Genomic DNA, 12,999 nt, shown 5'->3' with positions numbered 1-12,999 from the left:
TGTGAATGTGGCATTTACAATAAATCCGGTTTTTGAACTAAAAAAATTAAGCCTATTCTCTAAGCACTCCTGAGTAGTTGCAACTCCAGGTTGTGCCAAAATTCAGAGTTTATTTCCATATGGAAGCCTATTTTAGTTAAAGTGCCATATGAAAGCTGAACTTGGGGGTTCTTTATTATAACAGGCTTTTTGTCCAGCCTTAGGAAGAAGTCAGTGAGAGTTGCCAGTTCACCTAAAACAAATGCCACCTTTAGTCGTATTTATTTTATGAAATTGCATACTACCCTTAAATTAATTTGTATGCTTCCCCTCAGTCAATTGCTTCCTAAGATCATGAACAATAATATGATGGTTCCAGGACCCAGCATAGATGTCTGAAAAACAAGTCATGCCAGACCAATCTCCTTTCTTTTGATAGAGTTACAAGCTTGGTGGACCAGGGGAATGCTGTGGATGTAGTGTATCTCAATTTCAATAAGTCTTCTGACAAAGTCGATGTGGGCTGGATGAGGCAACTGTTAGGTGGATTTGTAGCTGGCTGGCCCACTAATGGTTTCTCATCAGCCTGAAAAAATGACATGTGGGGTGCCCATAGGGTTCTGTTCTGGGTCTGTTGTTGCTCAACATCTTGAGGGGATGCTCATCAAATTTGCAGATAATACCAAACTGGGAGGGGTAACTAATGCTACAGAAGACAGAATCTGATTCAAGATGGCCTTAACAGATTGAATTTAAATAGGGAAAAATGTAAAGTTATACACTTAGGCGGGAAGAAATATAGGATAGGTGTGGGGCACAAATATAAGGGGGGGTGCCTGGATTGCAGGTCAAAAAAATAAAATGGCCTTCAGATGCTATCCGGACTAATACCCCACAACATAAACCAGTCAACTGCTTGAATGCTGTACTCTTGAAACTTTGTCTTGCTTTTTAAACACTTCTTTAAAGCAAATCATGGTGCTCAGTGTGGTTTGTCCATTGACTTGAGTGCATTACTATTGCAACTCAATGAGAAAATGCATCTTCAGATGGAAATCTTCACCAGGGTATCCATTTCACAATGTGTGAAATGTCCCTCGATCCTGCAAGGGCACGTTTCATGGGAAGAGGCGACGCCAACGGACGGGGCTCGCAGCAAGAAACGAGCCTACGATGATGAGTCAGCAGCGGCGCTGGTGGCTCCCTCGGCAACGCAGGCTCGCGATGGATCGGGCGCGCTGACTCAGGCTTGCTTTTAGCCGCGGCGCAGTGGCTCCGTATCCTCCTGCCCGCGGGAGACAAAGCGCATCGCTCGGCAGCGTAGTCCAGTGCAGGCGCTGATTGGAGCCACGCAGCCCGGCACCCACGCATCTTGCGCTGCGTGCCGCCGGCTTGAGCTCGAGATATAGGGAGGAAGCGCGGACTAGCACACACTTCCGGTGTGATTCGACAGCTTCGAGTGGCGGCTGCGCAATATGCCTATTGCTTGAAAGGGAAGGCCAGCCGCCAGCAAGAGTTGAGACTGTTTACAGGAGAGGTGGGCAGGGCAAGGGCAAGGGGATCGTTTTTTGCTGCTGCTTTTAGTGTGTGCAAAAGTGTGAGAGAGCAGGCTGGAGCCGTGCTAAAGGAGCCCTGCTAAAGGAGCAGCTCCGCCAAACTCTTCCTGCCTATGAACTCTTTTCATGCCAGTTGGTCATCATAAAAAAATACTACAGTATTTAACGTTAAGAGCAAATGTCTGAGTTTGCTTCCCACTCTTTTCTCACCATCACGTTTTGCTTCTGTGTCGTGTCTTTCAGGTTATATAGGCCTGCAGGCTAGTACTAATTTGGTTGTGTATAAGCCACCTCAGAGTTTTTCTTGACTGAAGAGGGGGGTACAAATGCTCTAAATAAACAGCAATAAGTAATAGCTGCTCTTAGTATATCGGAGATACCAATTTTTAAACCATATAATCCTGCCACATGTTAGCATCTCTGCTGAATGTTCTCAGTGTGGTGGTGCAGTAATAAAACTGGTAGCACATTTGCAAAGCTAAGCAGGGTTCGATATGGTATTAAACTGGATGGGGGGGGCACGTGTTGAGATTCCTATTAGACTAATGACCTGTAGGGTCCCTGAGGAGGAACAATGAATATATGTGAACTGTCCAAGTACTCAAGGCTGGGCAGGTTATTTCAGTAGCTGAGGCAAAAAATCTTACAAGTGCCTTGGTCAAGATTGAAACTTTCCTTGTTAGGCCGGATTGCTGCTATAAAGATGAATGTATTGCCAGAAATGCTGTTTTCGTTTCAAACTTTGCAGATTGTGGACAAGACGGAGTGCTTTGGGAAGTGGCAGAGAGATATTTCCAAATTTGTCTGGCAGGGCAAAAAGCCCAGAATCAAGTTTAATATATTAACTGATGCGAAAGAAAGAGGGGGCTTTGCCCTGCCAGACTTAAGGCTGTATTATGAATCAGCAGCTTTCTGCTGGCTAAAAGATTGGCTGCTTCTCGAAAACTCTGATGTACTGGATTTGGAAGGTTTTAACAATGCTTTTGGTTGGCATGCATATTTATGGTATGACAAGGTTAAGATTAATAAGACTTTCAAGAACCATATTGTCAGAAAAGCAGTGTTTAATGTCTGGACAAAATATTTTTTTTTTTTTTTTTTTTTAATTCTCTTTATTAAGTTTCGTTCTTCACATACTCACAAAAAAGTAAAACACAAAACATTAAATAAAAAAAAAAAAAAAATGTAAGGGCACCATCACAAAAAGAGAAAAAGGGGACAGGTCAAAAAGGAGAAAAAATAAAAAAGATAGAAATAAAAAATAAACATTAGACCAATACAGATCACACACTATCTGACTTCCTTCCCTATTGATTTCGGATTTCTAATTTTTTTTTTAAAAATATCATTTTTACCGCTAATACTGATTGTTAGTTTACACATCGGAAGTTTTATATTAGACCTGCTATAGTTGGTAGGTTTTTAAAGTTAATTTCTATGTATGCCATGAATTTAGACCAATCATTATTCAACTTTGTATTCTTTTGGTCTCTGATTCTCTGCGTCATTCTTGCCAATTCAACAAAATCGTATAGTTTTGTTTGCCACTCCCTTACGGTTGGTATATGGGTACTTTTCCAGTTTTGAGCGATTAACATTCTGGCCGCTGCTGTTGAATATTGGAATAAAGTTTTATCTTCTTTCCTAATTTCCTCCCCAATCATACCTAATAAAAAGGCCTCTGGTTTTTTAGGGAACGTGTATCTAAATATTTTTTTTAACTCATTATATATCATGTTCCAAAATTTTTTAATTTCCTCACATGTCCACCACATGTGTATAAAATTACCTTCTTTTATTTTGCATTTCCAGCAGGCCTTATTACCAGTCTTGTACATCCTATTTAGTTTCTCTGGTGTTATGTACCATCTATATATCATCTTCTCTAAATTTTCTCTAATTGCAACACTCGCCGTAAATTTTATTCCCTCATTCCACAGCTTTGACCATTTTTCCAGTTCTATGTTATGCCCCAGATCTATCGCCCACTTCACCATAACTTCTTTAATTTCTTCGTCTTTTGTATCCCAATCTAGTAATATATTGTACATTTTGGATAGTAACTTAGATTTACTTTCTATTATTTCTGTCTGAAATTTCGATTTCTTGTCATTCATTCCAATTTTTTTGTCTTCTGTCCATATTGCGTTGATTTGATGATATTGTAGCCAGCTTGTCAACTTCCCCTTCAGCTCCTCATATGGTCTTAGTTTCCAACTGTCTTCTGATCTTACCAGTAAATCTTCATATGTTAATTTTGGCTCTTCCATGTTAATTTTTTTAATTATTAGGATGTTTGTTGGGGACAACCACCAAGGTGTTCTCCATTCCAACAACTTTTTGTTTTTTTCCCAGGCTTCATATAGTGGGCCCCTGATAATATGATTTGAGAACCCCTTGTGGGCTTTTTCCTTGTTTGACCATAGGTAGGCATGCCAGCCAAACCTATTGTCTGCCCCTTCCAAGTCCAATAGGTCAGAATCTTCCAATGTTATCCAGTCCTTAACCCAACATAGGCAGGCGGCTTCATAATACAATTTTAGGTTAGGGACTGCGAGTCCTCCTCTCTCCTTTCGGTCCGTGAGTAATTTAAATCTGATCCTTGGCCTCCTTCCCTGCCATATGAATCTTGAAAGGGTTTTCTGCCAGTCTTTGAATAATTTAGACCCTCTAATTACAGGAATGTTTTGGAATAAAAACAGCATTTTTGGAAGGACATTCATCTTTATTGCCTCCATCCTACCCATCCATGAGAGATTGACTCTATTCCAGACATCCATATCTTTTTTGATTTCTTTCCATGTTGTCGAATAATTGTCTTCAATTAAATTTATATTTTTTGATGTAAGCCATATTCCTAAATATTTTATTTTTTTTGCTACCAATATGCCATATTTTCTCTCTAATTTTTCTTTTTCCACCTTTCCTAAATTCTTTATTAGCATCTTTGTCTTTATTTTATTCAATATAAAGCCTGATGATTTGCCGTAATCTTCTAAAACCTCCAGCGCTTTACCAATACTTCTTTGCGGCTCTTCCAGAGATAACATCAGATCGTCCGCATAGGCTTTTAGCTTGTATTCCTTCAGCCCTATTTTAATTCCTTGTATTTCTGGTATCGATCTTAATTTGTTCGCCAGGACTTCAAGCACCATGATGAATAAGAGCGGGGAGAGAGGGCACCCCTGCCTTGTTCCCTTCTCTATTTTAAATGTATTTGTAAGATTATTATTTATTACCAATTTTGCCAATTGTGTTGAATATATTGCCTGTATTCCTTTTAGGAATTCTCCCTCTATCCCAGCCTTTTCCATAGATTTTATTAAAAACGCCCAAGAGACATTATCAAACGCCTTTTCGGCGTCTATGAAAATCAGTGCCGCCGGTATCTCGTTGTTAATCTCCAAATATTCAATTATGTTTATAACGTGTCTTACATTGTCTTTCAAAAACCTGTTCGGGAGGAAACCCGCCTGGTCTTTATGGATTAAATTTGCTAGGCACTTTTTTAGTCTGCTTGCCATGATGTCTGCATATATTTTATAGTCGTTATTTAATAGAGATATTGGCCTGTAATTTTTAATGTTCAATTTGTCTGTGTCCGGTTTTGGAATTAGCGTTATAAATGCCTCCCTCCAAGACTCAGGTATTTTACCTCCTTTCAGGATATTATTCAATGTCTTGCAAAGCGCTGGTGTCAATTGACTTTCCAAAACTTTATAGTATTTTGCCGATAAACCATCCGGTCCCGGAGCTTTCCCTAACTTCATTTTTTTAATCGCCACCTGAATTTCTTCTATTCTTATGGGTCTGTTTAGTTGAGATCTCTCTTCTTCTGTTACAGTCTTTCCTTCACAGTTTTTGAGATAGTCCTCTATCTGAATTAAATCTTCTTCTCCTTTTTTATATAACTTCTCATAAAATTTAAGAAAATTTTCCTGTATCTTCTTTGGGTCCTCTATCAATTCTTCCCCTACTTTTATTTTGTTTATCACATTCTGTTTTTGTCTTTTCCTCAGTTGCCAGGCTAGTAGTTTCCCAGTTTTGTTTGCCGATTCAAAATATCTCTGCCTCATTAACTTAACTTTCCATTCAATTTCTTGGTTCATTAGCATCGAATATTGTGTTTGTAATATTTTTATTGTTTGTATGCTTTGTTCGTCTTTCGGGTTGTCTGTTAGTTTTTTCTCTGATTCTCTAAGCTGTTTGAGAATTTCTTCCTTCTTTTGCTGTCTTATTTTCTTCTTGTAACTGTTTTGTTGGATGAAGAAACCTCTTAGGACCGCCTTACTGGCATCCCATACTACTTCTGAGTTTATTCCTACATTAAGATTCAAATCAAAATATTCTTTTAGGGTGGCTTTGGCTTTTTCAATAACTTCATCATTGTCTAATAAATATTCATTTAACCTCCACCTGAAACCTCCTTGTGTTGGACCTTTTATTTCCAGTGTTATTGGATTGTGATCGGAGAGGGTTCTCGGTTGAATTTCACATTTAGTAGCTCTTAATGTGAGTTCCCTCGAGGACCATATTTGGTCTATTCTACCCCAACTTTTATGTACCTCTGAAAAAAAAGTGAACTGCTTTTCTGTTGGGTGCTTATGTCTCCAAATGTCTATAAGATCCATATTCTCTTCCAAATCTTGGAATGATTTTGGAAGTTTTCCTTGGTTTCGTTTTTTCTTTTCTGTTTGTCTATCCATCTCTGGTGTAGATACAGCATTAAAGTCACCCAATAACAACAACCTATTATTTTCTAATTTTATTAGGACTTGTTCCAGTTTCTTGAAAAATTCTAATCTATTTGAATTTGGGGCATATATATTTACAATATTGATTTTTTCCCCCTGGAAGTTAATTTGTACTCCCAAAATCCTTCCTTCTTCATCTTTATAGATCAGTTTAGGTTCCCATCTTTCATCAACATATGTTACTACTCCTTTTTTTTTCTCTGACGAAGAGCTTATAAATTCTGTTCCTAGGTTCTTGTTTGACAAGACATGTTTGTGCTTTTTGGCTACATGAGTCTCTTGCATACAGATTACATCCAATCTTTTCTTTTTCATAGCATTTGCAATTTTATTCCTTTTAGTTTTGTCATTCAAACCGTTTACATTCCATGTTAGAATTTTAAGATTCATTATTACTCTTGTCTAGTACTAAAATCAGTGATTTTCCTATTTGAGTTTTACCAAATTAAATTCGGGTGGTTTCGCTTTCTGTTTCTTCCTCTTCTTCACCACCTTCTTCCTCCCCTGTCTCACTCCCCTCCCCCTCCTCTTCATCCTCTCCTTCCAAGCCCCTCCCAGCCTCCCCTCCTCCCGATCCTGCGACACCTGTCTCCTCCCTCCCTCCACCCCTCCCCCCGCCTCTGTCCTCCATCTTCCCAAGGTCTTTCTCATATCTACGTAGAAATTTACTGACTTCCTGACTTTCTGCGATCTTAAATCTTTTTTCTTTATAAAAAAAGGAAATCCCTTCTGGGAATTCCCATCTGTAATATATTCCATTTTTCCTTAGAATGTTAACTAATTGTTTATAGCCTTCTCTCTTACGCAGAAGCCTAATCGGTATTTCCTTGAAGATGATAATTGGTCTTCCATCGATTACTAATTTTTTCTTGTAGCTCTCTCTCAAAATTCTGTTTCTCATCTCTATTGATTTAAAAATCACCAAGCAGTCTCCTGGGACCTTTTTCAGTTTATTTTGTTTGGGTCTTATCTTTATTCTAAAGGCATTTTCTATTGCTTGAGCTACTTCTTCTTCTTTCAAGGTTAGCCACTTCGCCAGTTCTTTGATTATTTTTCCTTTGATATCTTCGTTTATTTCTTCCCCCACTCCCCTAAATTTTAGGTTTAGCTGTTTTTGTTTCATTTCCATCAATGCTAGGTTGTCCAGGACTTGATCCTGGGTCTTGCTTAATTCTCCAAAGTTCTCCCTTGCTTTCTCCGCTTCCTTTCTCTGGTCTCTCATTTCTTTTTGTACTTTTTTGTTTGATTCCTCTAAAGATTTTGTTCGGGTCGTTAATTCTTTTATCTTGTTTGACAGTTCTCCTACCACCCCCTCTATTTTTTTGTCAATCGAATCCTGCATCTCTCCTAATTTTTTCTCTATATGAATTTCATTCTGTTTAAGTTCTTCTTTTATTTTCATCCATAGTACATCCAAATCTTTAATTTCTTCCTGTCGTGAAGTTCTCCTCTCTAGTGGTGTTCCCGCTCCCTTCTTCCCGTCCCTACCCGCCATCTCCCCCTTTCTTTAAGAATCAACAAAGTTTAACTTAACTTCTTGAGGCTCTCCCCTAGAGGGCGCACAGTCTTATATGATCTTAATTATTTCAACAAATGATTTACTAGCTTGCCTTTAAACCAGATTGGAACTCTTACAATCTCTTCTATTTCTCCTCTAAGTTCCGCTACGCAGGCAAACTCACACCTTACTGACCACTTAGACAATATAAAAGTATACTATCCCCACCTAGAGAAGTTATTTGTCTTTGAGGGAGAGAGGCCAAAGGGGTTGGGAAAAAAGAATACAGGGGCAAATAGAGGGAAAGGAAAGGGGGGGTGGAAGACAGGTTTGAGAGAATTAAATGGAAAACTATGAAGATTAATTATAGAACTGTAAGTATATTCAGTGACCCAGTTTTGTTATAGTTTTCATTAAGTTGTAGCAGTTTATTTCTCTTTCCTTTAAACCCTCTTCAGCCACTTGTTTGGCCTAATCCACATGGTGGGGACTTTATTCAGAAATCTTTCTGGTTGCTATCCGGCTGCTATTCCTGTTAGTACTAATACAGAGGAGGGGGTGGGGTAAGGGAGGGGAGAGACAGAACAGGACAAGGGAGAAGACAAGAACAGGGAGGGGACAAGAGGGAAAAAAAATAAAATAAAAAAAAATAAGGAACAAAAAGGATTTCCAGGTACTCCTTATAATGCAAAAATAGTCCACAAAGGGAAGAGGGTCTGGACCGAGGTTCAGCTTCTTGACTTTACGCTTTACTACTGAGATTGTCCGAAGAGTTCTTTTATTCGTCGACCTCTAACAAAGAGGGGGGAGAGTCGTGGGTGAAGTTTTTTGTGAAATTTCCTTTCCTAAATAGTGTTGCAACCTTCGTTTCGCGGGATTTCCCCCAACGTCTAACTGAGTCTTTTGTAGAGCCAAGTTGTAGAAAATCCAACTTAGTCGCTATGAAAAGGGAGCAGATGCTGGCGGGCCGTATATCGCGGGTCCCGAACCATACGCTCCCCCCGCTGTTAATAGAATAGGTAAAAAGAGAAGCCAAATCTTTTAAAGTCAAGTCTGTAAAGTCCGGGGAAAAAAATCGAAAAGGGAGACACGCAATTTTCTAATTATTTTCAATATTGTCGTCCGGTTTCATGAAGGGGAGGGAAGACGTTTATTTCTTCAGCGCCGACTATGCATTATACTTTCCTCCTTCCTCCGTTCCTCCCTCTTCCCCGCTTAGTTTCCGCTTTTAAATCCGCCTCTAGCTCTATCTCCGTCACCCAAAAGCAATACAAAGTCTCTGAAGGTTTTCCTTACTTGGTTACTTTCTTACAATTTTATTTCCTCTGCCCCGCCGCTCTGCCGACGGGGACTTTCACTCTCCGTTCCTACAGCGGGTAAGTAGTAATCTCTTTGTTCCGCTCTTACGATTTTAGTTTCAGCGCCATCTTTGATCCGAAAACAGGTCGGGCTCTTTTAACTCAATCTATTAACATCCTTCGCCCCTTGGTTTTTATTTCTCAATTTTCAGCACCTTCCTTTATCACATAACGCCGAGGGCATCAGGTGTTAAATTTGCAGAGGTTTGTCGCCGTTTTCAGTGGGTACTGGAGGCATTACCGCATGGGGTTCGCAGAGCTTACCGGAGTGCGTCCCTCGATCCCGTCGCTCCCGAGTCTTCTCCAAAAATAGAAAAAACCCGAAGGAGTTTCTGGACCACTCAGACGCTGCTGGTTGCGCTTCTCTCGAGGGGGACCCCCTCGAGATTTTGGGGTCGCAGTGCCTATGCGTTGCCCCTCAAAAACCCCATGCAGAACGGAGAGACTTCTCCGCGCTCCCGCACTGCTAGCGATCCAAACCGGAAGTCTGGCAGGGCAAAAAGCCCAGAATCAAGTTTAAGATATTAACTGATGCGAAAGAAAGAGGGGGCTTTGCCCTGCCAGACTTAAGGCTGTATTATGAATCAGCAGCTTTCTGCTGGCTAAAAGATTGGCTGCTTCTCGAAAACTCTGATGTACTGGATTTGGAAGGTTTTAACAATGCTTTTGGTTGGCATGCATATTTATGGTATGACAAGGTTAAGATTAATAAGACTTTCAAGAACCATATTGTCAGAAAAGCAGTGTTTAATGTCTGGACAAAATATAAAGACTTATTGGAAAATAAAACTCCAAGGTGGCTTTCACCATTGGAAGCTAAGGCCCGGAAAAGACTCAATATGGAGGCCGAATGGCCGAAGTATTGGGAAATATTAGAAAAAGATGGAGATAATTGGAAATTGCAGAGTCTGGAGAAAATGAAAGATAAAGTGCGAGATTGGTTACATTACGCTCAGATTAAAGAAGTTTTTAAACTTGACAAAAAGTTAGGATTCCAGGTGGAAAAATCGAAGTTGGAAACGGAATTGTTAGAGCCTAAGATTAAAGTACTTTCAAGAATGTATAACTTGCTGTTAAAATGGAACACACAAGATGAAACGGTCAAATCGGCTATGATAAAGTGGGCACAGGACATTGGGTATAATATCATGTTTGAGGACTGGGAAAGGTTGTGGACCATTGGGCTGAATTTCACTGCATGTAATGCTTTGAAAGAAAATGTTATGAAAATGATATATAGATGGTACATGACCCCAGTTAAACTTGCAAAAATATACCATTTGTCTGATAACAAATGTTGGAAATGTAAAGAAAATGAAGGAACGTTCTTTCACCTCTGGTGGACTTGCCCTAGAGTGAAGGCTTTCTGGGAAATGATATATAATGAGCTGAAAAAGGTATTTAAGTATACCTTTCCTAAGAAACCAGAGGCCTTCCTTCTGGGTATTGTCGGCCAGAGGGTGTTAAAGAAGGACCGAACTTTTTTTATGTATGCAACAACGGCAGCAAGGATACTCGTCGCCAAGCATTGGAAAACCCAAGATCTACCCACACTGGAAGAATGGCAGATGCAACTGATAGACTACATGGAATTGGCTGAGATGACCGGCAGAATCCGAGACCTGGGAGAGGAGACGGTAGAAGAAGACTGGAAGAAATTCAAGACCTACCTACAGAAACATTGTAAATTGTATGAATGTTAAGAAGGATGCTAGATTATAAATAACATGGCACCATTAAGCTAGATGAAGTGAAATATGAAGATAAGTTAAACTTAAGAAAAGACAAATTTTGGATAACTATCAGGCTAAATTTAAATCTTTAAGGTTTGAATAAATGATATCTAAAACTAGAGATACAATTGGAAAATTAGAAAATAAGAATGGAAATAAGGTGATAAATTGCTGGTTAAAATTTTATATTTAGGAACGCAGGAGCGGGAGATGTGAGGGAGTCCAAAGAAGTTAAGAAAATATGTTAAGATATGTGTTACACTGTTTTTTGGTATTGTAATTATAAAAAAAAAATTGTCAATAAATATTTATTTAAAAAAAAAATCTTACAAGTGCCTCTCCCTGTCAGTAAAAATACAATAAATTAAATAACAAGTTGGTGATTGTTCATGATACCCAGAATTAGCTCCTTGAGGCAGTTCTTTTACCAGTTGGAAGATGCCTGAGGCACATATCTAAAATCAATGGCAAATAAGATTCAGAGCTAATTTTAAAAAACATAAAAAACAAAACGCCTAAACACCTAAACAGATAAAGGGTAGGTTCACATTAGCAGCTTAAAACACAAGCCATATTTACATAGCATCTTATTATGAGCAGCTGTGTCTAAGGAGAGAGAGAGAGAGAGAGAGAGAGAGAGAGAGTGCCAAGGCATCAAAATTAACACGGAAAGCGAGTCTTCAAGCAAAAGAACTGCCGCCCTACAATCTAGCTGAGTTCCCTGTGTCGTAATATTTCCCTTTGCCATGCAGCTCGGAGAAACCATCTAATCTGCGCAGGCTGCAGGACTGACACGCCGCCTTCTCATTGGCGGGGTGTGTCCCCCCTACGCCCCCGTCCTAGCCAATCACCGCCCGCGCTCTTTCCAAAAGAGAATGTGGGCTGGGTAAGGCTGCTTGCACACGCCGAGCAACCCTCTGCGCGGCTGGATCGGGCGCTGCTTCTCTGCTCTGCTTGCGGGGAGCGTTTCCCATCCACGCAGCTAGCCCGCTGCCCTTTCCTTCCTTTCAGGCACCCAGGTGAGTCTTGGTTTTATCCTCTCCCCGCGATTAGTAAGGAGTGGGATGCGCATCTGATGTAGGGCAATAAGTGGGGAGGAAAGGACGAGGTGCAGGCAGCGCCAATTCTGACCGCCCCAATCGCTAGAGGACTTCTTTGTTAAGGGTGTGTTTGCGTTGGGCACTTTTTCTCCCCCCGCCCCGTCCCGGAGCCTTGGGGCAGCGCCTTTTTCTTCTCATTCACCTTCCGGTTGCATCATCTAGTTCTCAACAGGTGAACTGGAAGCAGCGCCAAACGGCAGATGATGGGTTTTAATTTATTCTTGCTTGCTTTAGTGAAGGTTGCTTCTGAACGAACTTTATTTCTTTAATTTTTCTTGGTGGGGGGCCAGCCTTACCTTGCTATCTCTCCAGAAAACAGCAAAACCCCATTAGGCAATGGAGGGAAAATGCTTACTAGGACGGAGGCAATAATCGTTGTATAATAATCGTGTCCGACTCTTCGTGACCCCATGGACCAGAGCACACCAGGCACTCCTGTCTTCCACTGCCTCCCGCAGATTGGTCAAACTCATGCTGGTAGCAGAACACTGTCCAACCATCTCGTCCTCTGTTGTCCCCTTCTCCTAGTGCCCTCCATCTTTCCCAACATATACTTCTCATGAAATCCTCTACCTAGGCTGTATAACCATACATTTAAAGTACACATGCACAGTCATGGGAACTGTAGTTTACCCTTCAAAGAGCTACAGTTTCCAATATTCTTTTTTTGGGGGGTGGGGGGTGGGGGTGATTTAATGTATAGTGTGTACACACATGGGCATAGCAATGATTTTTGTTGGGGGAGGGGCAGGCATTTTGTTAGGGGAGGCAGAATCTCAGTTAGCTATGTATTTTTATTGATTTTTATTGATTTAGTTAGTGGGGGATTTGCCCCTCCCTGCCTCCTTTTGGCTAAGCCCATGTGTACACAACCTGTTTCAGTTATTAAAGCAAAATCAGTCTGTTTCAGTTATTAAAGCAAAAACAAACCACAAAAAATTGGGCAAGACTATTATAGTTTCTGGGCTTGATTGATCATGGTGTGGGATGGGCCTTTCGTCTGCTCCAGCAGGCCTCTTTT

General features: G+C 40.4%; 1 protein-coding gene across 1 annotated transcript in view; it reads left to right on the top strand.

Moving 5' to 3' along the window:
- The first annotated feature begins 11,778 nt into the window (after nt 1-11,778).
- LOC309340083 (cystathionine beta-synthase-like) overlaps nt 11,779-12,999 on the top strand; it is a 38,356-nt gene continuing 37,135 nt past the window's right edge. The window contains exon 1 of the mRNA XM_081858591.1: nt 11,779-11,897. The gene's annotated coding sequence lies outside the window, so the exon portion shown is untranslated. The remainder of the gene's footprint in view (nt 11,898-12,999) is intronic.

This window comes from Podarcis erhardii (genome assembly GCF_964252035.2).
Source record: "Podarcis erhardii genome assembly, chromosome: 4".
NCBI classification, from domain to species: Eukaryota; Metazoa; Chordata; class Lepidosauria; order Squamata; family Lacertidae; genus Podarcis; species Podarcis erhardii.
Note: the sequence above shows the minus strand (reverse complement) of the source record. Positions and strands in the feature narration are given on the sequence as shown.